Source organism: Somniosus microcephalus, chromosome 23 (assembly GCF_052327205.1).
Source record: "Somniosus microcephalus isolate GS21.2 chromosome 23, FLI_Smic_1.0, whole genome shotgun sequence".
In the NCBI taxonomy this organism is placed as follows: Eukaryota; Metazoa; Chordata; class Chondrichthyes; order Squaliformes; family Somniosidae; genus Somniosus; species Somniosus microcephalus.
Genome location: NC_141009.1, coordinates 65,750,559 through 65,765,630, shown reverse-complemented (window position 1 = coordinate 65,765,630; position 15,072 = coordinate 65,750,559). Strand labels below are relative to the sequence as shown.

The window sequence follows — 15,072 nt, the reverse complement described above, 5'->3', positions numbered from 1 at the left end:
AGCAAGTCCAAGGTACAAAGCCCTGTGCCATACTCAACCTGGAAGAGACTAATGGGACAGTGTAGAGGGGTTATTAGGCTGAAACCGGCGTACCGTGACTGCAGTGTGTACCATCTACAAGATGCACTGCAGCAACTCGCCAAGGCTTCTTTGACAGCACCTCCCAAACCCACAACCTCTTCCACCTAGAAGAACAAGGGCAGCAGGCACATGGGACCACCACCCCCTCTCCAAGTTACACTACCTGGACTTGGAAATATATTATCAATCCTTCATAGTCACTGGGTCAAGGTCCTGGAACTCGCTCCTTAACAGTGTTGTAGGACTATCTTCACTACACTGACTGCAGCGGTTCAAGGCAACAGCTCACCACCTCCTTCAAGGGCAATCAGGGATGGAGAATAAACACTGTCCTTGCCAGTGACACCCACATCCCAGGAACGAATACAAAACTGCTCTGGAACTCAGAAATTTGGCTGATTTTCTTTCCGAGGCACAATTGTTGAGGCAGCTGTGAGAAGCGGCCCAATAGATTCTCAAAACAGATACCCAATTAACACAGGAAAGGACAGTGAAATCCACCCAGAATTTGGAACATAACGAGACCAGGGTTCATGTATAACAGGGGTTTATTGTCCAACAGACACATCTACAGTTCCATGGAGCTGCACTCGGAGCCCACCCTGCGTCGATGGTCCATTTTCCACATGGCAACAGTCCCGACCAACAGGGCCACGGAGAGCAGAGCTACCCCAACCACTACTCCAGGAAGAACACGGGAGGGGGAATCAGCAGCAGGATCTGTGGGGAGAAGGGAGGGTTAGATGGGCACCAGTTACTCCATCACTAGACAGTAGCAGGGGCCTCCTTTACCTTTCTCTTCCTGGTGGATCCCAGCAGCCAATCTCTCCTCATCTTCCAGGAAAACGATGGCTCCATCAGAGGTCACCAAGGACCCAGCCCGGTCATCGGCACTTCTTCGCCTCTCTGGGGGAGACAAGAGACAGAGACAAGAGTTCAATGTGGGCGATTCAATGTGCAGCTGTCTGAAGCCCCAAAATCAGATGGTCAATCCGATGGCCCAATGCAAAAACCCTCGGGCAGTGAGTACCGGAGAGAGATTGGACTGTAGTTAAACACAGTTCCCTCACTGTCAGACTAAGATTCACTCCCGATTCTCAGAAGGACCCACTTCAACCCAGCAAAATTTGCAGTAGTCGACAGGTCCAATGGCCAGTCTGGTCTCCTGGGTGGAAGAGACCAGTTTTAAGCACTAGTTAGACCAGCGGTTACACTGGACATACACACATTGCCTAGGTCTCCCCGCCCCCAGATATCAGTTCGGTTCCACCCGGGAACTCCCGGTGACAGCAGGATGCTGGATCAATGTTCAAGGCCAGAGGTGGATTCCATTCAGAACCAGTGCAAGATATGCCCAGAGCCGCTGAGCTAGATTGCTATTCTGCTGTAGACTAACTGGGATAGAGTTGAGCGGGCAGATTGAGGACACTGCTCCTGTGCCCAGTGTTGGGCCCTTGCTGAGTGAGCCCAGTGTCCAGATGCCCCACACCCACCCCTCCCCATCAGGGTTCAGTTTCTAGTCAGATCCCAGCTACTTACTGGGGCTGCAGGGAGCCGTGCAGTTCTCTCGGGTGGAAGGGAAGCAAACCTCAGCACTGCAGTGGAAGTGAACCTGGAAAGAGACAGTGCGGTCTGGTCAGTGCCACAGCTCCCAGTCAGGAGATTCATGCTTCTACAGTCAGAGGGTCAACAGGGGCCTCCTCACTGAGCAAGACCCAGGGAACAAGTTCAACCAAGAGAGCCAGAGAGAAGGACTGAAAGAAACTCACCTCCCCGCTCAGAGCCCGGCCCGAAACTCGGTCCCAGAAAGCGAAAGTGCTGACTACAAACCGATTCTGGTGAGTTGGGAAAGGCGAATGGGAAGCGGCGTCTACCGGGAGGAGGCGGGTTTTGTAATTGTCTCCAGTAAAGGGGCACCTGGAACAGAGAAAGAGCGGGTTATATGAAGAGGGCACCTGGAACTCCCAACTACAGAGTTACAGCGGCACATCAAAGCAAAGTCCCGAGATTAGACTAGATAAAGAAACCAGTCAACCTGGAGCTCAGATTGGTTTGATTATTGGCCGTTCCTTCACCCAGTCCATGTCGCCCCCCTCCCCAATCACCAGCCTGCCCCAAGGTCCCTCACTCGCTGCCTTACCTGCCCACCAGGAGGTCCCATCGGAGCCCCGAATGCGGCTCGGGGGTGGGGGTCGCCCAGCAGTCATTGAGCACCAGCACAAGGGACGGATCGTTCCGGTTCAGGACTCGAACCTCCACAAACACGGGGTCCCGGAGCACACTCAGGATCGGGTAGTCACTGGCCACGTACCAGCTCCGGTAGCCACCTTCTGCAAAGAGAAAGATGAAGGACGGCCACTATTTGGAGAGAGAGAGAGCGCCTGAAGTTGGACACTAACCATCAGCAGCACTCGCCACCTCTCGCTATTCTCAGCTCCAGAACCAGGATCCCGGCCTCAGTGGCAGGCAGTGGCGGAGAAAGGCTGTAAACTCGGGGCTTCACCTGCAGTTCAGACTCCTGGCTCCCCTTGTAACTGCACTGGACATGGAGCCTGCAAGAGAACGGACACGGCTGGAGAATTCAGCTCCTCACCTTCTCTACCCGCTCCATGTGCTCCCAGTCTCACCTGAAGGGGCTGTCCCGGGTCACCGATCCCAAAGCTCCATCCAAGATCTCAAACTGACCCAACACATCCGTTTCATAGACGGCGTTCACCCCGTCCAGCTACAAGAGACAGAAGACCATCATTACAGAGGACCAGGAGTAGACCGATTGCAGAGAAATTGAGCAAGTCTGCCATTGCCTTATCACATGTAGTGTCTTTAAGGGCCCCCATTGCCCTTTAGACCCCCTCTTTCCCACCCGACTGACAGCCATTGATGGGGCTCCCAGCCCACAATACCTACCCGCTGAGTAGTTCCACACTCTGACTGCGAACTGAAAGAGCACAGTGTCTGCAGAGGCCACGGTCGGACTGCACTCCGCTCCGTGTCCATCCTTCAGATGGACCGTTGTCAGGTCTACAGGAGGCAGCGTCAAATCCTTGGAGATGGCGATCAGGACCCGCCCATCCTTGGTGCACACTGCAAGAGAGTCAATGAAAGGCGGTTAGTTGCTGCACGGGGAATGGCAAGGAAACCGTTACCGGGAGGGGAGAAACTCCGCCCAGCTCAGCACCAGCTTTTAGTTTCCTTCTCTCCCCGTCCACTCCCCAATTCTCCATCTAATGCAGACGGTTCACCAACTCCATCCCTACTGGACTGGTTACACAAGACCTGCATCAATTCCACACCCTGTCCGGTCAGTGCCAGCCAGGGACTGATCTTCACTCTGCCCTCCTATCCTGGGGCACAATTCAACCATCAGAAGTCCCAAGTCGCATAGAGAAGGAAGGAGAGATCCTGGGTCAGGATCTCAATGATCAGACTTTCAAACTGTAGAACTGAACACAGTTCCTAAACCCGCCAGCTCTCGGACTGGAGAGGTTGGAGACTCCAGCTGATATTTCAGGACAGGAGGAGAGAGGATACTGTCCAGGGAATCCCCAGTGCAGTTAGATTGCGGCTGGTCCTGGGAAGCCCTGGCCCAGAATATAGGCGAGCTGAGAATACACCCACCTGGCAGATTGTGGAGTGAATAGAAACACGGCGGCACATCCCGGCTCCCGGCATCAAAGCAGCAGCCTCTCCGCACACACTCACTGCCTTCAATTCCCCCAAAGCCGCAGTCTTGGCGGAATTTGGGAGACAGCCAACATTGATCGGCGGGGAGAAGGAGAGAGGGCGGCTGAGATGAACAGATTGTAACAAAGAACAAGCCCAGAACCCGCAGCCCCTCCATTCTAACAAGCGAGGCTCCCAGGTAAGTGAGGCTGTAGAGCCGACTCCCCCTTTTTATCCCCTGTTTAACCCGCAGTAAATGAATGGTCTGATTGGCCCACGGGCTCCCCATGTGAACCCGCATTCCCACGGGGCACACGGAGATATTGGGGCCTTGTTTAAACTTATTTTTTTCTTTTTTTGTGTCGAACATATTTATTTAAATCTGGTAGTACTTGTCACAACTCATCAATTACATAATAAATCCATTACATTCATTGACCGCAATAAAACAAAGCCTTAAAAACAGCTTTAGGACTAACAGTACAAATGCAGTGGTAAATTTTACAGACAATTCAACAATATTAACAGTACAGGTACCCATAGTGAAAAACAATTTTACACCAGCCCTATTGGCAATCTAGTAACTCTTCGTTTTTGTTTGGTATTACCTGTTGTCCTTTTTTTAAATTTTAATATTCAAGTACAACATTACTTATACAACTCATCAGTTACATAGTAAATCCATTACATTCATTGACCACAATAAAAAGGATAAAGCCTCAAAAACAGCTTTATGGTCAACAATATAAATATAATAATAATTTTTTACAGGTAAATCAATAATGTTTACAGTACAAACTGCCATTATTTAATAAACCAAGAAAAGAAAGAACCCGTATTCGCCAGTCGTACTGGCATCGCTCAATCATTCAGTCATTCATTCCTCCGTGCGTTCGTTCGTTCGCTCAAGCGTAAATTCCATTGTGAATGTCTGCGTGCATGTCATTTGTCTATCTGTGTGCATGCGTGCGTTCGTTCATCCATCCAGACAGGCCTCCAGCTCACCCAATAGGATTCCGACCTTCATCCTGGGGAGCGAGGGCCCTTCATTCAGTCGAACGTAAGTTCCATTGTGTATGCATGTGTGAGTGCATATTATTTTGTCCGCATGCGTGCGTTCACTTGAGCGTTCATTCATCCGTACATTGAGGAAGGCTTTAACACTAAAAAGCACCACAATATACAAAGTCCCATAACCATATCAGAAATCAATTAAAACTTCAAGTAAACTACTCTTCACCAGAAACCCGAAACTTCTTCAACAAAACAAGTAAATACTGGTTCTGCGCCAGTCCTATTGACACTCTAATAACTCCTGATTTTCACTTGATGTTATCTAACCATATAGGGGCAGTAATTCCTCCCCAAATGTGTGAGTACGGAAGGGGTACTCACGCGTCTGGCCGGAGGAAATGCCGGTTTTCAGCATGCACAGCGCATGCGCTGAAAACTGGCATTTCCTCTCTAACCCAAGAGGTGAAGAGGCTAGCGCGTGCGCTGTAGGGGGCAGCGCGTGCGTCTTGGATTTCCTCTGTTTTGGGGGATTTGCGCATGTGTAAAGGACTCCGGTCTTTACGCTTGTAAAAAGCACACGTAAGTATTTATTTTTACAGGTAAGTGGTGTTTTAGTGCAATTTAGAATTTTTTTTCCACAGGTTTATTATTTCAAAGAATCTACAATAAGGTAAGTTTAGTTTTAGACCCTTTTTATTGAAAATTTATTTTTTTCAAAAAAAAATTATTGTTTAAATTGTTTTTTTTAACTTATTTATACTTAATTTAACGATTGGGATGTTTTTTAAATTTTTATTTAAAATTTAGATAGTGTTTTGGGCCCCCGTAGTTTTCATGAGTTTGACAGCTATTACTCTCAAACTCATGAATGAACCTTCCCCTCCCCTGATTGGTTGTACAGTGCTCACCTGATCCCAGCCGGCACATCGCACTAACTACGCCGCTGGATCAGGTAAGCACTGCGCGCTAACATCTGAACCGGGCCTGTGACAGGAAATGCAAGCAGGCCCGGGCTTCAGATGTCAGCGCGCAGGGTGAGTGCGGATCGGGGGCTTCCACGCGCGGCAAGCCCCCGGTCCTAATTGCAGGGCCATAATGTCATGATCCTTGTCCACAGTCTTCAACCTTTCCACAGAAAAGAAGCCGACCACTTTCTCAAATCCCGTAAAAGAAGAAAACAACGACTCAAATGTCCTTCTTCTTGCTGTTATCTCTCACAGGACCCAGCCATCAAGACATTCATTATTCCTTGCTGATATTACTTTGTTTTGCCTTTAATCTTCCTTTTATTTTCATTTTTTCCTTTTTCACTTTTACTCCGTTCTCTTTTCCCATCTTATGGCCGCTCAAGCACCATACTATAGATGGAAACAGTCTGTCTTTCCTCCACCAGAATGGCAGCGCACAAACCGGCACCCGTCACCGAGAAAAAGCCTCACAGCTGCCACCAAACGGAACACAGGCGGTGTGGCTAGAACTCATTCGGGCCGGAGACCGTTCTTCAACATTAGAAACCGTGCAGCATGCTCACCCACAGCATCTCCCGACTCCGCTTCTGCTGACCAGCCGCTCCACCCTGGGCCCCCCACCTGGGGTCCTGCGTGCTGGGCCCCCCACCTGGGGTCCTGCGTGCTGGGCCCCCCACCTGGGGTCCTCCGTGCTGGGCCCCCCACCTGGGGTCCTCCGTGCTGGGCCTCCCGCCTAGGGTCCTCCGTGCTGGGCCTCCCGCCGAGGACACTCTCCTCTGGTCTTCCACCCTGGGCCTTCTGCACTGGGCCGTCCGCACTGGCATTCCCCATGAGCAGCCGGGGTGTGGAGCAGCCCGTTCACACAGCACCGAGCAGAGCTGAGCTGCTGAGAATCTCGCAGCCTCCCCCGGGGTTCATTAACCCGCTCCCTGAGCTCTCTCACCTGATGTGTCAGCAGCTGCTGCCAAGGTCCGCGCATTCTCCAACCTCTCCCTTTGTTGTTTGATGGGAACGGGGCCTTCTACCCTCTCATCAATGATCAATCAATAAAATAATTAAGGTGCTTCTCAGAGAGAGAATACAGAGATGGGCCTGGAGGAGTCCGTGTTCCATGTCTATACCGAGTGTGAGAGGTTGCTGCCCCTCTTCCATTATTTGAAGGGGCTGCTCCTCGATTTTTGGCTGCACTTCAGTCCCACGCTCCTGATTTCGGTCACCCGGTGCGGAAGGGAGCGGGCAGGTCAGGGGACCTCCTCGTGGGACTGCTCTTGGGCCTGGCCAAAGCGGCCATTAACTGGTCCAGGCAGCGGGCGGTCCAGGGGTGTCGGATGGCCCGACTGCCTGCCCCTCTTCCGTGGCCACGTTCACCCCTGGGTGGCCCTGGAGATGGAGCATGCGGTGTCTGCCGGCATGCTCGAGGCCTTTCGAGACCGGTGGGCGCCGCGGGGACTGGAGTGCATCATCTCCCCGGCAAACCAAATTTTAATTTAATTTGTTCAATTTCCTTTTAACCTTTTTTAAAGTTACAGCACATGGTCATAGAACCATCGAATCGTAGAATGGTTACAGCGGGGAAGGAGGCCATTCGGCCCGTCGAGCCCGTGCCAGCTCTCTGCAAGAGCACTTCAGCCAGTCCCACTCCCCCGCCCTTTCCCCGTAGCCCTGCACATTTCTTCCCTTCAGATACTTATCCAACTCCCTTTTGAAAGCTGTGATTGAATCTGCCTCCACCGCCCTTTCAAGGAGAACATTCCAAATCTTAACCACTCGCTGCGTAAAAAAGTCTTTCTTACGTGGCCTTTGGTTCTTTTTCCAATCACCTTAAATCTGTGCCCTCCGGTTCTCCACCCTTCTGCCAATGGGAACAGTTTCTCTCTATCTACTCTGTCCACACCCCTCATGGATTTGAACACCTCTATCAAATCTCCTCTCAATTCTCTCTGCTCCAAGGAGAACAACGCCAGCTTCTTCAGTCTTTCAACGTAACTGTACTCCAGACTGGGGAATGAGGTTGGTCAGGTGGAGCAAGTTTCAATAGGTGAACATTTAGGGAACAGTGATTATAATATCATAAGGGTTTGGTTAGCTATGAAAAAGGACAGGGAGCAATCTAGAGTAAAAATATTTAACAGGGGAAATGCAATTTCAGTGGGATGAGAACGGATCTGGCCCGGGTAAACTGGAATCAAAGATTGGCAGGAAAAACTGTAATGAACAATAGGCTGCCTTTAAAGAGGAAATAGTTCAGGTGCAGTTGAGGTACTTTCCAACGAGGGGGGAAGGCAGGGCAACTAAAGTCAGGGCTCGCTGGATGATGAAAGAGATAGAGAATATGATGAAGGAGAAAAAGAGTGTGTATGACAGATGTCAAGTTGCAAATGCATCTGAGAATCAGGCTACATATAGAAAGGTCAGAGGAGAAGTGAAAAATCAAATAAGACGGGCAAAGAGAGGGTATGAGAATAGAATTGCAGCCAACATAAAAGGTAATCCAAAAGTCTTCTAATGGCTTATAAATAGTAAAAGGGTAACAAGAGGAGGGATGGGCTGATTAGGGACCAAAAAGGAGACCTATTCATGGAGGCAGAGGGTATGGCTGAGGTACTAAATGAGTACTTTGCATCAGTCTTCACCAAGGAAGAGGATGCTGCCATAGACATACTAAAGGAGGAGGTAGTGGAGATATTGATAGGATAAAAATTGATTTAAAAAAAGAGGTATTAGGAAGGCTGGCTGTATTTAAAATACATAAATCACCAGGAGCGGATGGGATGCATCCTAGGATGCTGCGGGAATTTAGGGAGGAAATCGCGGTGGTACTGGCCATAATCTTCCAATCCTCCTTAGGTACGGGGGTGGTGCCAGAGGACTGGAGAACTGCAAATTTTATTCCCTCGTTCAAAAGAGTGTGTAAAGATAAACCCAGCAACTACAGGCCATTCAGTCTGACCTCGGTAGTGGGGAAGCTTTTAGAAACAGTAATCAGGGACAAAATTAACAGTCGCTTGGACAAGTGTGGTTTAATTAAGGAAAGCCAGCATGGATTTGTTAAAGGCAAATCGTGTTTAACTAACTTGATCGAGTTCTTTGACGAGGTAACAGGGAGGATTGATGAGGGTAATGCAGTTGACGTGGTGAACATGGATTTCAAAAAGGCGTTCGACAAAGTGCCACATAATAGGCTTGCCAGCAAAGTTGAAGCCCATGGAATAAAAGGGACAGTGGACATGGATACAGAATTGGCTGAGTGACAGGAAACAGAGATAAAAGTGGAAACAAATCAGACCCAAATAACTACCGCGGCATCTGTGTCAACAGTTGTCTAGGGAAGTTATTCTGCAGTATTCTAAATAGTAGATTACTGGATTTTCTTAACAAACATAAGATCCTTAGAAAAAATCAAATGGGCTTTCTTCCAAAGCACCGCACCACCGACCATATCTATACCCTTCACACTCTCATTGAAAAGCATGTACACCAAACAAAAAATGGGAAAATATTCACTTGTTTCATTGACTTCAAGAAAGCCTTTGACTCTATCTGGCACAAAGGGCTCTATTACAAACCTCTTCAGTGTGGAATAGGGGGCAAAGTCTATGACCTTATTAAATCGATGTATCTGAAAAATAAATGCGGTGTCAAAATTGGAGACAAACGCACCGGTTTCTTCACCCAGAGAAGAGGCGTCCGGCAGGGCTGCAATTTGAGCCCGACCCTGTTCAACATATACATAAATGAACTAGCAGACATGCTGGAGCAAAGCGAGTCACCGGGTCTATGTCTCCTGGATGGAGAAGTGAAATCCCTGTTCTATGCGGACGACCTGGTTCTACTGTCTCCCACAGAACAGGGATTACAGCAACAACTAGACCTACTCGAAAAATACTGCCAAAATTGGGCCCTAACAGTAAACCTAAAGAAAACCAACATCATGATTTTTCAAAAAAGGCCCAGGTGTCAGGAAAACAAATACCAGTTTACTCTCAGTGATACCATCATAGGACACACTATGAGCTACACTTACCTTGGTCTAACCATTACAGTATCAGGGAGCTTCAGCATAGCAGTGAATGCACTAAAAGAAAAAGCCCGAAGAGCCCTATATGCAATAAAAAGAAGATTCTACAACATCCAAATCCCAATCAAAATCTGGATAAAAATATTTGACAGCGTAATCCTGCCGATTGCGCTGTACGGTAGTGAAGTATGGGGCCCGCTCAATCACCATAGCTACACTAAATGGGAAAAACACACAATAGAAGCCCTACATGCAGAATTTTGCCGAAGCATCCTTCGCACCCAAAGAAAAACACCAACAAATGCATGCAGAGCCGAACTAGGCAGATACCCACTGATAATAAACATCCAAAAACGAGCACTAAACTTCCTAAATCACCTCAAAACTAGCTCCCCAGACACCCTTCATTTTAAAGCCTTCCAGACCCAAGAGCTAAACCCAGAAAAGAGTCCCCTGAGTCAGCTGCTACTGAAACGAAGTACTCCTACTCAGCCGGACCCTGACCAGTCCCAGACCAACACTGCCGTCCAAACACCAATCCGAGTGAACCAAATCATTAAACAAAGCAAAGAAACCTACCTGGAACATTGGAACAAAATAACCAAAAGCCAAAGCAGATTAGAATGTTACCGGGCCCTAAAAAGAGAATATAAACTGGCAGACTATCTCTCGACCATCAGAGACACAAAACAGAGACAGACCCTCACCAGGTACAGACTAAGCGACCACCAACTGGCAATTGAAAAAGGAAGATACAAGAAATCCTGGCAGCCTAGAGAGAATAGAATATGTGATCAATGTCTGGCCGGCGAGGTTGAGACAGAGATGCATTTCCTCCTAAAATGCGAAAAATTCAACACATCAAGAAACATATTATTTGACAAGCTCAGCCAATCTACCCCAGATTTCAAGGAATTGGATGACCTGTCAAAATTAAGATTAGTCCTGGGAGAAGGAGACAGACCATACCTTGGTGCCAAATATGTAACAACATGTCACAACCTGAGGACTGTTTAAAAATTAATACTGAATGTACCCAATGATGTACAAAGACTGCTTAAATTAATATTGTTTAAAGTAATATTGTATGTAACCAACGAAGGTCAAAATTGTTTGACACCTACAGAATGTTGGAAAACTGTACTTTTTGTTATGTAAGCTTTGGCAATATGGTTCCCTGTAAACTTTCATGCCAATAAAGCATTTGAATTGAATTGAATTGAATTGAATTGAGTAGTGGTGAACGGTTGTTTTTTGGACTGGAGGAAGGTATACAGTGGTGTTCCCCAGGGGTCGGTTCTAGGACCACTGCTTTTCTTGATATATATTAATGACCTGGACATGGGTGTACAGGGCACAATTTCAAAATTTGCAGATGAGACAAAACTTGGAAGTATAGTGAACAGTGAGGAGGAGAGTGATAGAAGTCAGGAAGACATAGACAGGCAGGTGAAATGGGCAGACACGTGGCAGATGAAATTTAACGCAGAAAAGTGTGAAGTGATACATTTTGGTAGAAAGAATGAGGAGAGGATATATAAACTAACTGGTCCAATCCTGAAGGGGGTGCAGGAACAGAGAGACCTGCGGGTATGTGTGCACAAATCGTTGAAGGTGGAAGGACAGATTGAGAAAGCAGTTAAAAAGTCTTACGGGATTCTGGGCTTCATAAATAGAGGTAGAGGGCTCGATTTTCAATGGTCCATGGAGGTGGGATTGGAGGCGTGTGGGGGGTTAAAATCGCAAAAACTGGCGTGCGGGATACCCCCCCCCCCGCTGCCTGGTTCCCAACTCCGAGCAATTTTAACTCAGCCGTGTCTGATGGTCCCGACTCCGTCCCACTTCCAACAGGCGGGACTGGTCATTAAGGCCCTGAACAAGTACTAAATGGCCTCTATAATCCTATTTGGAAAGGACCTTGTGAATTTAACCCTTTTCCCATGTGAAACACACCTGGTGGGAAACACGATGGTGAAACCTGGCGGGAGCAGTATTGGATTGCTGACTATCACCTGCAGGTCAACCATTAAAGAGGAGATTTTATCAGCCATCATTTGCAGGTGGCAGGACTTAGTGGTCTCAGGTCTGGGGCAACTTTTAAAAGGCTTAACCACTCCCGTGGAAGGTTGGAGCCTGACACCCATTTCCAGTGTGACCTCCTGGGTAACTCCTCTCGCCACCTTCACTGAGCACTTCCTCAACTGAGGCTTCTACCAGAAGCATGGGAGCCATTTATTTCCTTCCCTTCTGGGCATTAGAGGAGCTCGAGCACCAGCCGCGGCACCAGCAGAACCAGGAACAACAGCAGAACCAGCAACAGCAGCAGCAGCAGGAGCACCAGGCTGCTGGTCACCCACCTGAAGCTGCACAGAAGGGGCCAGCGCCTGGAAGCCCGTCGGCACAGGAGATACCCCCAAAACAGGGTCTACAGGCACAGGGTCAGCTACCTCAACATGTCTGAGCAGCAGTGTCAAAGTCGGCTCCGACTTTTGCGAGAGGTAGTGACTGACATCTGCGCAATGCTACAGCCAGACCTGCTGCCCAGAGGACCAGGTGGACAAGCATTACCAGTGGCCATCAAAGTCACCACGGCACTCAACCTTTTTTGCCTCAGGCTCATTCCAGGGATCAGCAGCAGACATCAGTGGCATCTCCCAGGTAGCCGCACACACTTGCATAATGCAGGTAACCGATGTCCTCGCGCACAATCACATCCATTTCACCAAGGATCGAGCAAGTGTCACGGCACGAACGGTTGGATTAGCTAATCTGGCAGGCGTTCCAAGGGTGCAGGGCATTGTTGACTGCACACATGTGGTCCTTAAGGCACCCCATCGCAATCCATGTATTTTTGTCAACCGCAAGGGCTTCCACTCCCTTAACGTTCAGCTGGTGTGTGACCACAAGAAGGACATTTTGCATGTTTGTGCTAAGTACCCTGGCAGTTCCATGACTCCTTCATACTGCACCAGTCTAGTGGGCCTCCGCTATTCAGTCCACCAGACCAACTTAACGGACGGCTACTTGGAGACAAGGGCTATCCCCTGAAGACGTGGCTTAAGACATTGTTGAGGAGCCCATCAAATGAAGCTGAGGAGAGCTACAACTCCAGCCACATGTCTACCAGAGCCATAATCGAGCAAACCATCAGTTTACTGAAGATGCGCTTTAGCTGCCTGGATAGATCAGGTGGAGCCATGCAGTACTCTGCAGCCAGTGTCTCCAGAATCATTGTGGTTTGCTGTGCACGTCACAGCATGGCACAGCGTCGTGGCTTGCAGATTCCTAAGGACCAAGTGGCTCCTCACATATCCTCCTCAGAGGAGGAGGAGGGGGAGGAGGAGGAGGAGGAGTGCAAAAACAAACATCCTGCAGAGGCCCATCAACCAGCGGCAGCATTACGCGAGAACATTGCTGCCCGGGATGCAAGGAACGCACTCAGCCTGGCCTGCTGAGCCTAGTCAATCAAACACTTTTGCCTCGCAGCTTCTTACCAGAGCATTGACAATGGCCAAGAACCAGAGGATTCCTAGCATGCTGACCACCATACTGACAGTTGCAAGTATTGCTAAGGCCTCAATGTGGAAGTCCCAATAGCGAAATGACAGACGCCACAACTGCAACATTTGCCATCAGAATTTTTATGTACAATTACGAAGTGATGGCATTTTTACAGTAAACACAAAATTGCACCCAAATGACTAACCTTGTGAATATTGGTGCAGAATTTTCCTCTTACGCATGTTCCTATGTGATGCCTCCCCTGTAGCTTCAGCAGATGTAGAGGCCCCTTGCTCACTTTCCTGCTGCTCCTGTCTCAACACCTTTGGCAGGCGTCCTCTGGGGTTGTGAGCCTGTGAGAGCTCGTCAACAGTCTCCTGCTCCTGCGGCTGTGCAGGGGTTGAGACGCCTATCTCACTTGGGTGTGGACTCTGGTGGGGCTCTGACCGAGGGCTCTGCAGAGGCATGGAAGTGTGAGCACTTGGAGAGGAGCCCCCACTTCCTTGAGGTCTGCCACCAACCTCCCTCTCATGGGTCAGGTCCCCCTCAGCGCCTGCAAGTGGCTGGAGAGCAGCTTGCTGCACATCAGGGGGGCCATGGGGACCCGTATCTGCAATGGCAGTCCTACTCAGAAGGACTTCCTTGAAGGTCTGGTTTCTCTGTACAATAGATGGCCATCGCTCCTCAAGAGATGTCATTCTATTCTGAACAATGACCATGTTTTCCATACCCTGGCGACTAAGCTCCTCCATGGCAGTAGCCATCCTCTCCTCTACCATAGCCATTCTCTCCTCTATGGTAGCCAGCCTTACCACGGTGGTAGCAATCCTTTCCACGGAGGTAGCCATCCTTTCCGTAGTGATGCGTTCATGCGCCAATGACTCCACAAAGGCTCTGCTCATGTTTGCCATGGATTCCTCCATTCGCTCCACACTTGCAGCGACCCTAGAGACAAAACCTGCCAGAGTCTCCTGCATCTGTGCCTGGAGTTCCATCATCACTGATCTCATGGATGGACCCAGAGGCAGAGGGTTGACATGCTGTTGAGCCGAGCTGGCTGAGTCCTGCGCCCTCCGACTAGGACTCTCCACTGCTGTCCCTGTCTCCACAATCTGCTGATGCTCTCTTGTGAGCTGTGATAAACTAGGTGACAACACTACTCTATGTCCCGAAGGTCCGACCGAGGTGTGAGTGTCTGCGCTGGTGCTGGGTGCGCAGAATTCTGGTGATGCTGCGCCCTCAGTGGGGGTGCACGAACAGAGAGACCTGGGGGTATGTGTGCACAAATCGTTGATGGTGGAAGGACAGTTTGAGAAAGCAGTTAAAACGGCTTACGGGATTCTGGGCTTCATAAATAGAGGTATAGAGTACAAAAGTGTGGAAATTACAGTTGACTTTAAATTGGCAATTGCCAGTAATAAGAAGAGTCAGCTCCACAAGTGTCCCTCTTAAGGAGGCAGCACTAATAGAATTTAGACACCGAGTCTCATTAACTAGAGAAACCTATAATTCTAAATGATAATCGTGTTGTTTGTGTCAATGAGAGACTCGGTACCTTGCGGTGCAGAGAGGCAGCTTCCATCCCGTGGACATTGGGGAACATTGATTCAGCACCACACCTAACCCCTCTCAGAGACCCCATCTCCTGGAATCAGAGTGATACAGCACCGAAGGAGGCTGCTCGGCCCATCGTGTTTGTGTCGGCCTTTGAAAGAGCTATCCAATAAATCCCAGTCCCTGCTCTTTCCCCATGGCCCTGCTAATTGCTCCTCTTCAAGCACATATCCAATTACCTTGGGAGTGGTATTTCTGAATCTGCTTCCGTCA

General features: G+C 49.1%; 1 pseudogene across 1 annotated transcript in view; it reads right to left on the bottom strand.

Moving 5' to 3' along the window:
• Positions 1-649: 649 nt before the first annotated feature.
• LOC147101928 (zona pellucida sperm-binding protein 4-like) overlaps positions 650-15,072 on the bottom strand; it is a 92,217-nt pseudogene continuing 77,794 nt past the window's right edge. The window contains exons 2-8 of the transcript XR_015073318.1: positions 2,989-3,165; positions 2,709-2,806; positions 2,500-2,633; positions 2,222-2,411; positions 1,851-1,998; positions 1,621-1,693; positions 650-759 (exon numbers count right to left, since the gene is read on the bottom strand). The product of XR_015073318.1 is annotated as a zona pellucida sperm-binding protein 4-like (transcript). The remainder of the gene's footprint in view (positions 760-1,620; positions 1,694-1,850; positions 1,999-2,221; positions 2,412-2,499; positions 2,634-2,708; positions 2,807-2,988; positions 3,166-15,072) is intronic.